Source organism: Lactuca serriola, chromosome 4, assembly GCF_051521515.1.
Source record: "Lactuca serriola cultivar US96UC23 chromosome 4, Lser_US96UC23_V15, whole genome shotgun sequence".
NCBI lineage: Eukaryota > Viridiplantae > Streptophyta > Magnoliopsida > Asterales > Asteraceae > Lactuca > Lactuca serriola.
Window position 1 is genome coordinate 363,972,615 of NC_136411.1, and position 11,866 is coordinate 363,984,480.

The 11,866-nt window shown below is 36.0% G+C and overlaps 1 pseudogene; it reads left to right on the forward strand.

Annotated features, from left to right (window-relative positions):
• Window positions 1-1,894: 1,894 nt before the first annotated feature.
• Window positions 1,895-11,609, forward strand: LOC145099732 (isocitrate dehydrogenase [NAD] regulatory subunit 1, mitochondrial-like; annotated as a pseudogene).
• The last annotated feature ends 257 nt before the right edge of the window (window positions 11,610-11,866 follow it).

Below are 11,866 nucleotides of genomic sequence, written 5' to 3' on the forward strand. Positions count from 1 at the left end.
GATGTTGTAGTATACTAAAACCCAACACTTTTAGGGTGTCCTTTGTATTTAAGCCTCTCTTAGCCATTTATGGGGTTCATTTTCTACCTCTAATGCCCTTTCACCTTATTTAAACCCTAACCTTCATTCCTTGCTTGATTCTTGACCTTTTTGGAGCATTACTTGGGTTGAAGAAGAAGAAGAAGAAGAAGAAGAAGAATAAGAAGAATAAGAAGAAGGTGGTCTATTGGTGATGTTTGGAAGGAATCAACATCATCATCACCTCATATTGTTTCCGGAACCTTGCAAGTATTAAAGTTTCCACCTTTACTGTTGTATATGGCTAGATCTAAGTTTTGTCCCACTTTTCTCCTTATTAAGCCAGTTTGAATGAATGGAAACCAAAAATGACAACTTTATGGGTTTTAAAGGTCGTAAGAGTGTAATGAAGTTAGATCTAGTATATGGTTGGGTTTTGAATCCTTACATGAGAGGTTGATGACATTTTCTACACTTTTGATCCAAATGAGATCTAGACAAGTATTGGACATACATGTCTATAAAGCATTGACTTTTAAGTGTATTTTGGAGTTATAAGACCTTCTGAAAAGTTATTGTATGAGGCTTATCAGATTAAGGACTTAAATATTTGTATTTTGGCTTCAGACTGTGCTCATGACGTGAGTCATAAGGTCTTAAGATGGGAGATAAGAAGTGATGAGATTTTGAGCATTCTAACACTCCTAAGTGTACATGCAACCCTAAATACCTTGGATCTATGTTTTCTCTATTATACATGCAAATATGAATATTCCAAGGTATTACCCTAAGTAGCATACAATCTTTTGATACTTGGGTAATAAACTATATAGAAATACAAACGGTCAATCCAAATGTTCCGATGCCATGCAACCCAAATGGACCATGCCGAGTCGGGTCAAGTACATACCAATTATCTCTTCTTGGTTAACCACATGACCCAAGAATTGGACTTCTCGAATCCAGAAATCACATTTGGAGAACTTTGCATATAGTTTCTCCTTCTTCAACACTTCTAACACTTCTCGTAGATGCTCGCCATGCTCCTAATGGCTTTTTGAGTAAATCAGAATGCCATCTATGAACACTATTACGGATTTATCGAGTAATAGTTTACAAACCCTGTTCATTAAATCCATAAATGTTGCATGAGCATTGGTCAGTCCAAATGACATAACCAAAAACTCATAGTGTCCATATCTTGTTCTAAACACAGTTTTCTCAATATCATGCTCTCTCACCTTCAGCTGATGCTATCCTGACCTAAAATCAATCTTTGAGAAATAGCTTGAACCTTGCAGCTTATCAAACAAGTCATCAATCCTTGGAAATGGGTGCTTTTTCATTACCGTTGCCTTGTTCAGCTCTCTTTAATCTATGCACATCCTCATGCTTCCGTCCTTCTTTTTCACGAATGAGACCGGAGATCCCCAGGGTGATGAACTAGGTCTAATGAAACTATTGTCTAACAACTCATAAAGTAGTGTCATAAGCTCCTTTATCTCCGTTGGTGCTAGTGAGTATGGTGCTTTTGCTATTGGTGTTGTTCCTAGTAACAAGTATATCCGAAATTCTACTTGTCTATCAGGTGGTAATCCAGGAAGATCTTCGGTAAAGACTTTCGGATAGTCACACACCACTGGTATATTTTGCATCTGCTTCTTCTCCTTCTTAGCATCGATCACAAATTCCAGGTATGACGTGCATCCTTTGGACAAGCATTTCTGGCTTCATTAGAGAAGTATTTCTAGAATTCATTCTACGTTTGTCCTCGTACACCATAAATGACACTTTCCTCGGTGGGTTTACTCTTACTATCTTTTTTCGGCATAGTATTTCGGCATCATTGGCGCTAAGCCAATCCATTCCCAAAACGATGTCGAAACCATTCAACTCAATGGGTAATAACTCTTCGTGGAATTCCTTTCGGTTTAAGTCGATGAATGTTTTTAATAAAGTCGCTAACAGGTATGGATTTTGTTGGGTTAGTATACTACAACATCCTATGGTGTACATACATGAAATATTGTTTACAAAGCATTAAGCCTACAACTAGCATATAATTGACATAAACAACATAGAATTGAGTTATGGAATTACCTCTTTGTTGTAGCTTGAAGTTTTGGCCTTTAAGAACTTAGCACCTCAAATGTGATGCCTCAAATGGTTGACAAACACCATGAACAAAGGAGGACTTGAGATACAAGCTACTTAGCACACAAAATCGTTTATCACTCTTCTTAGAAATGCATGAGAGTCGATTTTGGTGACTATGGGTTCCTTTTATAGTGTGGCAAAGTCTAGGGTTACATCCATGTAAACCCTAAGTCACAAGACCCTTCATATTACTTAGGCTCTATGGGTTAAAAATCCATGGACTATCCATGGACTATCATATTGGTTTAACCCATCCTGAATAACCATGGATCATTGGCCCATACTATAAGAATCATTGATTTACTTAATCAGTCCCCGTATATTTAATTAGTACCTTTTGATCACTAAATTAATTTCAAATTAAATCTTGATCAATACAAATTAAATAATATGATTTCATATTAATATATTAGAACTTATAATATATTAATAAATCACACATAACTCTTCTCAAAAGTCCATCCTATCAAATTACTCTGGTGAAGGGAACCTAAATGGACTATGCTACTATCGGGTCAAATACATACCAATTATATTTTTGGGCTTAGACACCTAATCCAACAGTCTCCCACTTTGATAAGTCTAATAACTATTATTGCAAGTACGACTCCACAACCAGACTAGAAATCGTAGCTCTTAAAAGTCGTTGTCGAACTCTGACCTAGTCAATGATGCATCCATTAGATAAGGGATCATATATTCCTCCATTGTACAACATATCATATGGATTGAGACATGGATTATAATCATTCTCTTTGTCCAGATGTTGTTTCCCGATTTTCGATTTATGACAACTGACTAATTGAACAAATCAAATCAGTTCAGGCTTGGCCAAGCGCTTAGGGTGTCATCACTAAATCATCGAGGGGCCCACAGATATTGCTTTTATCCCTCTAAGGGTCAAAGGAATGGATAAAATTTGACTCATATGCTTGTTATATTTACTCATCAAATCACACACAACAATGTGTTTTATAACATCAAGTTACTGGTACGTTCACGCATCATCAATGTGTAACCAATTTGTAAGCTACAACTCACACATATTTATTTTAAGAATATAAGATATTATTGTCTTACAATTATTTGTGATAAAATCCATGAAGTGATTCAGATGAGCGTGGGTTTAATCCAATACTCGAATCTTATTCCAGAAGTACTCATAAACACTGCAGCAAACTTGTGCTATGTCTAAAACACCTAGACAATCTACAGTCGGATTCATGACAGTCTTGCCTCAATAATGTGACAACCCAAAAAATTTTATCTTGTAAAGTCCAATCAATCAAACGAGTGTCAGACTCGTTTCTGCTATCTTTTAGCGTTGTTAAGGATCATTTTATGGGATCTAAGCCTAGTACACTTAAGGATTGGGTGTAGGGTTATTATTGGGTCAAAATTATGGTTTATACTTTGTTTTCCTATGAAAATATATTTTTCTATAATATAATATGTAATTTTGTGGTTGTATACATCCGTACTCGTGTGTACGGCCGCATACGGGTGTACGGCTGGTGTCTCATATATATAGGGTGAGGAGTGCATGTAAGTGTACGGCTAGAAGAGAGAGAAAGGAGAGCATATTGTAGAGAGAGAAAGTTAGAGAGAAGAAGCGAGTGTGTTAGTGTGTGTGACTCTTGTATTTGGATCTATATTTCTAATCCTCAAATAATACAAGATTCATCATCTTCTTCTTCTCCTTCTCTTCTTATTGTCATCTGGCATCATCTGTTTGATTGGGATTCCGCACCATCAAACGGATCTGATTGATACTCAAGCATTTTGGGGACTTACAAGTAGTATCAGAGCTCAATATCCCAAATCAACTAATGAATCTAATATTTCTTCATCTTCTGTTTCGGATAAACAAGATATCTCATGGGAGAAAGTACCTTGCGTTCAAGACAAAGGTCGAACCAGTTTCAAAATGGACTGGGTTCCAAAGACCAATTGATCCTGCTCTGTGTCGGAACAGCTATGGAGGCATATCATCAAACTTCAGTTTGTTGATAGTGGCTGTTCTAGGCACATGATAGGAGGCATCTCTCTACTATGCAACACTCAGATGTTTGTTTGAGAGCATATGTCCTTTGTGGGAAAGGAAGAAAGGAAGGGATCACTCATGGGGTTTGTGCTTAACGACATGAAAATTTTCGGATCTGTTTTGAGATTATGCGTGCTGTTCTCAGACCTTCTGGATGACAATTCAATCGGTGAATTATGATTTGCATTTTGCTCTCTATACTCTTGAGTTTATCTTACATTGATTCATTTCAAAGACATTTTTCTTTAATTTTCTTATAGTTTTTTGTCAATGGGTATTTTTTGGGAAGTGATATAAAGATAAAGTGATAACGGGCAGTCTAAAACCAGTGTAAGGGACTGAATCTGAATTATCTAGACTCTGTGTTCAATGTGCTGGTAGGCACGGAGGATTTGACGTTGTGGATTTGGATAAGATTGTTTGGGCTGACCATACGACGCTCGGGTAGATTGAGCAGTCAGATAAACACGGGAACCTACGGGATAAACTAAATTAATACGCATCTAGAATAGTGGTTCAACTTTTCCTTGATGTAAGGACTTATGTCCTTAATTCTGGTTCTGATAGGGCGACTGGGGGTTCTGACAAAGTAGGTCTGTAGGAAATTATTTTATTTCTTTCTATCTGTCAGTCATATGTTGCTTCCTCTATGTGATTGGAAGAGATACGACCTGGAATGCAACATATGCAACTTTATTTCTACGCACATCCTTGTCTATGAAACTATTCCTATCTTTTAGCCATATGTTCCCTCTGCGTGATCGAAAGATTTGACCTGGGACACAACATATGCAACATTCTATCTTTATAGTCCCTCTATCTCTGTTAGTGATATGTTGTCCCCTCTGCGTGATTGAAAGAGATCCGACCTGGGACACAACATATGCACCTATTTCTAAATCTGACTTCCTCCTTAATAATTGTTTACTCACCTAAAGTAAGGAGTCCTTAGGAAGTTCTTGATAACCAGGGTATATCGGGAAGTGGGGAACACATTTTAGTGCAACTAAAATTGAACCATTTAGAGGTTGTCTGTAGATCTCGCTGCTTAATTTAAGTGGACAACAATACCCATGGTCGTCGTCAGCTAAATGGTTTATTTAGAAAAGTTTGTCGATATCCTTCGTGTTTAAGTGGATCACAATACTGACAATTGACCAGATCTATTCATGAAGGTGAAGGTACTGATAAACAAGTTCAGGCTGTCTCACAACTTTGATCCCAAATATTTTTCTTTTTGTTAAATTTGTTCATAGTTTTCCTCTATGCACAAATTTAGGGGGAGAATTAAAAAAAATCAAACAAAAAAAAATCAAAAATCAAACAAAAAATCAGAAAATTAAAAATAAAAAATAGTGTTATTTTTGTTTTATTTTTTTCAGAAAATATGAAAAACCCAAAAATATTGTGTGCTAAAGTTTTCTTTTAGTTTTGTTTTGTCTAGAAAAATGAATTCAGATGTAGATGAGACTCATGGAGTCTATATCGAGATTTCTGAGACGAAGATTCATCCATGAGCATCGAAGAATTTTCATTCGAAGGAGCAAGAAATGAAGATTATTCTTTAAACATTCAATCCTTCCCCCAGAAACAAGGTGAAGCTGAAATTGAAGATTATTTGACGGATTGCATTGAAGCCTCCTCAATCATTCTGCTGCTATCTTGAACCTGCTGAAGTGATCCAGAAGATTAGTTCTCTCTGAAGATTCTCAAGCTGAAAGCGCTCTCTTTCAAGAATCAATACATCAAGCCTCCTCACCCAATATGCGTTCAGAGTCAAATATTAAAGAAATGCCCAACCACTCAGGATGAAGTCATTCATTGAAGATTCATATCTTCATATTGAAGCTGTGAAGAAATTGAAGATTAAGGCTGAAGCCAAGCTCCCAATGAAGATTGACAAGAAGAGCCAGCTACTTTTTAGGGGGAGCTTGTTGGGTCAATTAGAAAAGAAATCTATAAACCAAGGGGGAGATTGTTGGGTCAAAATTATGGTTTATACTTTTCTTTTCTAGGAAAATATATTTTTCTATAATATAATATGTAATTTTGTGGTTGTATACGGCCGTACTCGTGTGTACGGCCGCACACCTGTGTACGACCGTACATGGGTGTACGGCTGGTGTCTCATATATATAGGGTGAGCAGTGCATGCAAGTGTACGGCTAGAAGAGAGAGAAAGGAGAGCATATTGTAGAGAGAGAAAGTTAGAGAGAAGAAGTGAGTGTGTTAGTGTGTATGAATCTTGTATTCGGATCTACATTCTAATCATCAAATAATACAAGATTAATTATCTTCTTCTTCTCCTTCTCTTCTTATTGTGACCTGGCATCATCCGTTTGATTGGGATTCCACATCATCAAACGGATCTGACTGACACTCAAGCATTTTGGGGACTTACAGTTATGCTAACTTACGATCATCATGTTACAATCGACCAAGAACTCCTTCAAGAGGAGTGTACGGCCGCACACATGAGTGTACAGCCGTACACTCATGGTGGTCGTGAACTCATGCCCTTATGTAGGGTATTCCTTCATTACTCTTCATTTCTTACACTTTCAACTCAAGAACACCCAAATTCACTCTCAAGTATCATCAAGAATTAGTCCTTTTCTCGTCCAAATCATAAGTGATTCTTCCTTGTATACCTTGATATCCTTCTTAATCTAGTACAACCCGATGACTTCATCCCTGAATTCACCACTTTTGTCTAGATCTTCAAGATCATATTTCACCAAGAACACCAAGAACACACACTTGTTCTTGGTGGCCGTGAACTCCCAAGGATCCTAAAATTTTAAGTGTTTCTTCATGTACCTTGTTATACTTGAAAGACCATTAGACCCAAGCCTTGATTCATCATGTTTCAATATCCCTTCATGATCTTGAAGGAAGTATGACCGTGAACCCTTCATAGGCTCATTGGCCGTACACACCTCAAGACCCTCCAAAATGAGAGCTTTGTTCATCTTCTTGTTATGCATTAGACACACTAGTTTCCCCATGGATCAAACACCTCTTTTGCATGTTTTTCCATGAGTGTACGACCGTACACTTCTTGACTATACACCCCTTGGCCGTACACTCCCTTGTGTGGCCGTAAACTTCCTTTAGTCAATCACATGTAATTGTAAAACTTAGTTCAACTGTTTCCAAGTCCTAAGGGTGTGTCCTTGCATGTTAGTTATGTAAAACACGAATTACATGCCTATATATGCCATTATATGTCATTTAGGACTCGTTTGTGTCTCAGGAATTCTTTCGTGGAACTTCTCATCCTTACACGAATATGCAATTGAATCACCCACATAAGGTGAGTTCATACCCCTATAATCAATCTTTTAAATGTTTTAAATGCTTTTAAGGGGGGAATACCAGTTGAACACAATGATAATTGTGTAAATGTTATTTGTGATAACCATCACTTTAAAGGATTTATTATAGTTTTATAAGTGATCAAAACCATTTCAAAAACTCTTTTTATGTTATGATACTTTATTGTTTATAAAACACCATTTTTAAAGTACAATCATAAATCAGTAGATAAATGTGTCTTTTATTCAAGTCAGTGACAGTTCAAGTAAACATACTAGTAAACTATAATAGGTATAGTTTAGGGGTTCAGTACATACTATAACTAGGACATGAAGGAACATACTTTAAAGAGAAACAGGGAGGAACATACTATAAAGAGAAACAGGGAGGAACATACAATATACTATAATCAGGAGAACAAATCATGATTAACACATTTTACTAATAATTCCCAGTAACCTAGGAAGGGAAAGTATCATTAACTCATTGTTCTAAACAAAAGATGATAATAAAAGTGGTATAAGGATACATATATACATAAATATATATATATATATATATATATATATATATATATATATGGGGTACATCTATAAAGTACTGGATTTATTTCTAAAGGGGTACCTCTACAAAGTACCGGACAATAATAAATAAAGCACATAACTTCCTAGTAACACGAACATTCACTTAGAAATGGGCCTATAAGGCTAACTTTAGGATTCCTTAGTGCATACATCAGGGATATATATTAATCGGGTCCGATAGACAATAGAATGTATGTTTTCCGCTTCATTTCTTGTTCCTTGTTTGGTTGTGGGCATAGAGCAGATGCACCCAATCTATTATCTATCTGATCTTAGTGATATATATATATATATATATATATATATATATATATATATATATATATATATATATATATTTCGTATACACCAAGTAATCATAAGGATTACCAGGTATGGGTCAGGTCATAGTATACAAATTCAATACATCGTTTTTCTATTACAAAAACATACTTTTCAGATAGAACATGTAGTAGACTAAACTAGAAACTTATCAGTAAAAGGGTTTAATCCATTTTTTTAAACCAGTATAACTTAAAGGACCTTTAGTTGTTAATTCTATAATACCTTAGTTTGCACATCAGGGTTATATATAAATTAATATCTGATAGACAATTGGATGTGTGCTTTCTGCTTTACTTCCTGTTCCTTGTTTGGTTGTTGGCTTAGGGCAGATTCATACAATTAACTATCTGTTCGATATTAGATTTTATATAGCTTGTATAAAATAAGTGATTATAGAAGGGACTATTGTGGTTACCTTTTTTACTAAAGGAAATAAGGGGTTTTCTTAAAGAATATTTTCATCAAATAAAGGAACTATTACAGTTAACTCTGTAAGTACCAAATGAATATGTCAGGGTTGTATACAATGAAGATCTAACAAACAATTGGATGTGTGCTTTCCGCCTCATTCCCTGTTCCTTGTTTGGTTGTGGGCTTAGGTCAGATTCACACAATCAATTGTCTGTTTACTCTAAAGTGTATATAACTTGTATCCATTTAGTACTCATAGATGGAATTGTAGAGTCTTTTTTACTTTCAATCATTACATTAGAAGATATAGGATCCTCTGAAGGAACAGGCGAACTTTTCTAAAAAGAACTTACAAAATACTTTACATCACTAAAATACTTATGAACTCACCAGCTTAAATGCTAATCTACTCTTTCAAAATAACTTGTATTCTCAGGAAACTAGTAGACAGGTATGCGCTCCGGGAGTCAGAAGATGAAGTATAGTAGCTTCATGTCTTGTTTTGATATTTTCTTTTGGATTAAATCTTTTGTGAATCACCACTTTGTAAGTACTTTAATATTAATAAAATGATTGTTTGTTACTATGATTACTATGATACATGTGTTGTGATACTAAACATGACGTCCTCCGCCCCGAACGTTTCCGCCGTTCTGGTTTGGGGGTGATATAGATTGGTATTAGAGAATTGTTTATAGTGAGCTAAGTATATCAACTTATAAAAGATATACAACTATAAATACAATGGGACCGTAGTGCTTTGAATAATAATATATTTTAAGAATATAACAATACTTTATAAAAGTATACCTACATGCTTATACATATATACATACTAGAAAAACAATCACAAGAAGAACAGAACATAAGTATTTAAAGGTTGAACACTGCAGTTAAACCTGGACAGTTATGTAATCATATATGGGATCAATATAGCTTGATCAACTATATTCATTTGAGATGTGATCGACACGTGTTTGGGAGTGATGTGGTGTTGCAATAGTCTTAAAACTTACCTAACTCTATTCAAGGGAATTCTAGATCAAAACATAAAGTTAAAATACTATGGGAGTATTTTATAATAGTCCAAGACAACAACAAGTTTAAAACATACAAAGTTCATTACATTAAAATACTATAAGAGTATATTAGGTATTATAAATAAGACAAAACTTCAAAAATGGTCCCTGTGGTTTTCGAAAATATCAAGTTTAGTCCCTAAGTTCAAAAAACCTTACAGATGGTCCTTGTGGTTTCAAAAATTTTAACAAATGGTCCTTCTGCCTAACTCCGTCAGCTTTCTACCGTTAAATGAGGGGCATTTTCGTCATTTCATTACATAGGGACCATTTATGAGGTTTTCTCTATTTAAAAAAAAAGAAAAAAAATTATAATTATTTAATTAAAGGGACCCACCCTCTCTCTCTCTCTCTATCTCTCTCTCTCTTAATTAACATAATACCAGTTAACCCTATTACCGGAGAGGGTATTCCAAGACTCGCTACTCTAATCCCTGGCGATGGGATCGGTCTTTTGGTGACCAGCGCCGTTGAACAGGTCTTCGAGGCAATGCGTGCGCCGATTACCTTCGAGAAATTTAAAGTTCATGGCGACATGAACACGGTACCTGGTGATGTTATGGCTTCAATTAAGAAGAATAGAGTTTGTTTGAAGGGAGAATTTATTATGCCGGTGGGCGGAGGGGTTAATTCGTTGAATCTTCTGTTGAGGAAAGAACTGGATTTGTATGTCTTGCTTGTGAGCTGTTTTAATTAGCCTGGGTTGCCTACTAGGCATGAAAACATCGATATCGTGGTTATCAGGGAGAACACGGAGGGGGAGTATTCGGGTTTGGAGCATGAGGTTGTTCCTGGTGTCGTTGAAAGTCTTAAAGTACATTTGGGTTTCTTAATTTCATTATCATCGCATGCTTGTTGTTCGATGAAATGCCTATGTGAAAGTGGCTACTCTTGAACTGTTGTATATAAGTTTCTTTCTATTGTGTCTGATTATGGTGTCATTTTAGGTGATCACAAAGTTCTGCTCTGAACGCATAGAACAATATGCTTTTGAATATGCTCATCTCAACAATAGAAAGATTGTAACAGTTGTTCATAAAGCAAACATCATGAAGCTTGCAGATGGTCTTTTCTTGGAATCTTGTAGGGAGATTGCTAAAAGATATCCCAACATCAAATAGCACGAAAACATTATTGATAATTGCTGCATGCAACTTGTTTCAAAGCCTGAGCAATTCGATGTCATGGTATGTTAATCTTATCTTCTTAATCAATCATACACCATCATTTCCATTTTTTACACATTCTTCCTCACTGAATCTTTCAGGTGACTCCTAACCTTTATGGCAACCTAGTTGCAAACACTGCAGCTGGAATTGCTGGTGGGACAGGTGTCATGCCAGGAGGTAAGTACTCTTGTTGCTATTTCTTGATTTTCTTCAATTGAGACCTAATTAATAACAACCATTATGATTGGAATTGTTGCAAGAAATGTTGGAACTAAGTATGCAATCTTTGAGCAAGGTGCATCAGCTGGGAATGTTGGGAATGTTTAAGCGATTCGACGCCTGAAAGAAGAGAACACAGGTCATCGAAAGCCATTATGAAGTCCTGATAATGAACCTTGCAGACTTCTACGATCTCAACCTTTTTGGATCTGCAGAAATGATGGAGGTGGTGGAGTCGGGTTTCGGGGTTACCCGAGGCGAAGGTTTTGATGATGAAAGGGGATAAGTCTTCTTCGTTTGATATGGCGGAAGATGAGTTCATCGATGAAGTGAAGATCCAGTTTAAGATTAGCTCTTTTGAGAGAGAGAGGGAGAGAGAGAGAGAGAGAGAGAGAGGCCCTTTAATTAAATAATTATATATATATTTGTCTTTTTTTTAAATAGAGAAAACCTCATAAATGGTCCCTGTGTATTGAAATGACGAAAATGCCCCTCACTTAACAGTAGAAAGCTAACGGAGTTAGGCGGAAGGACCATTTGTTA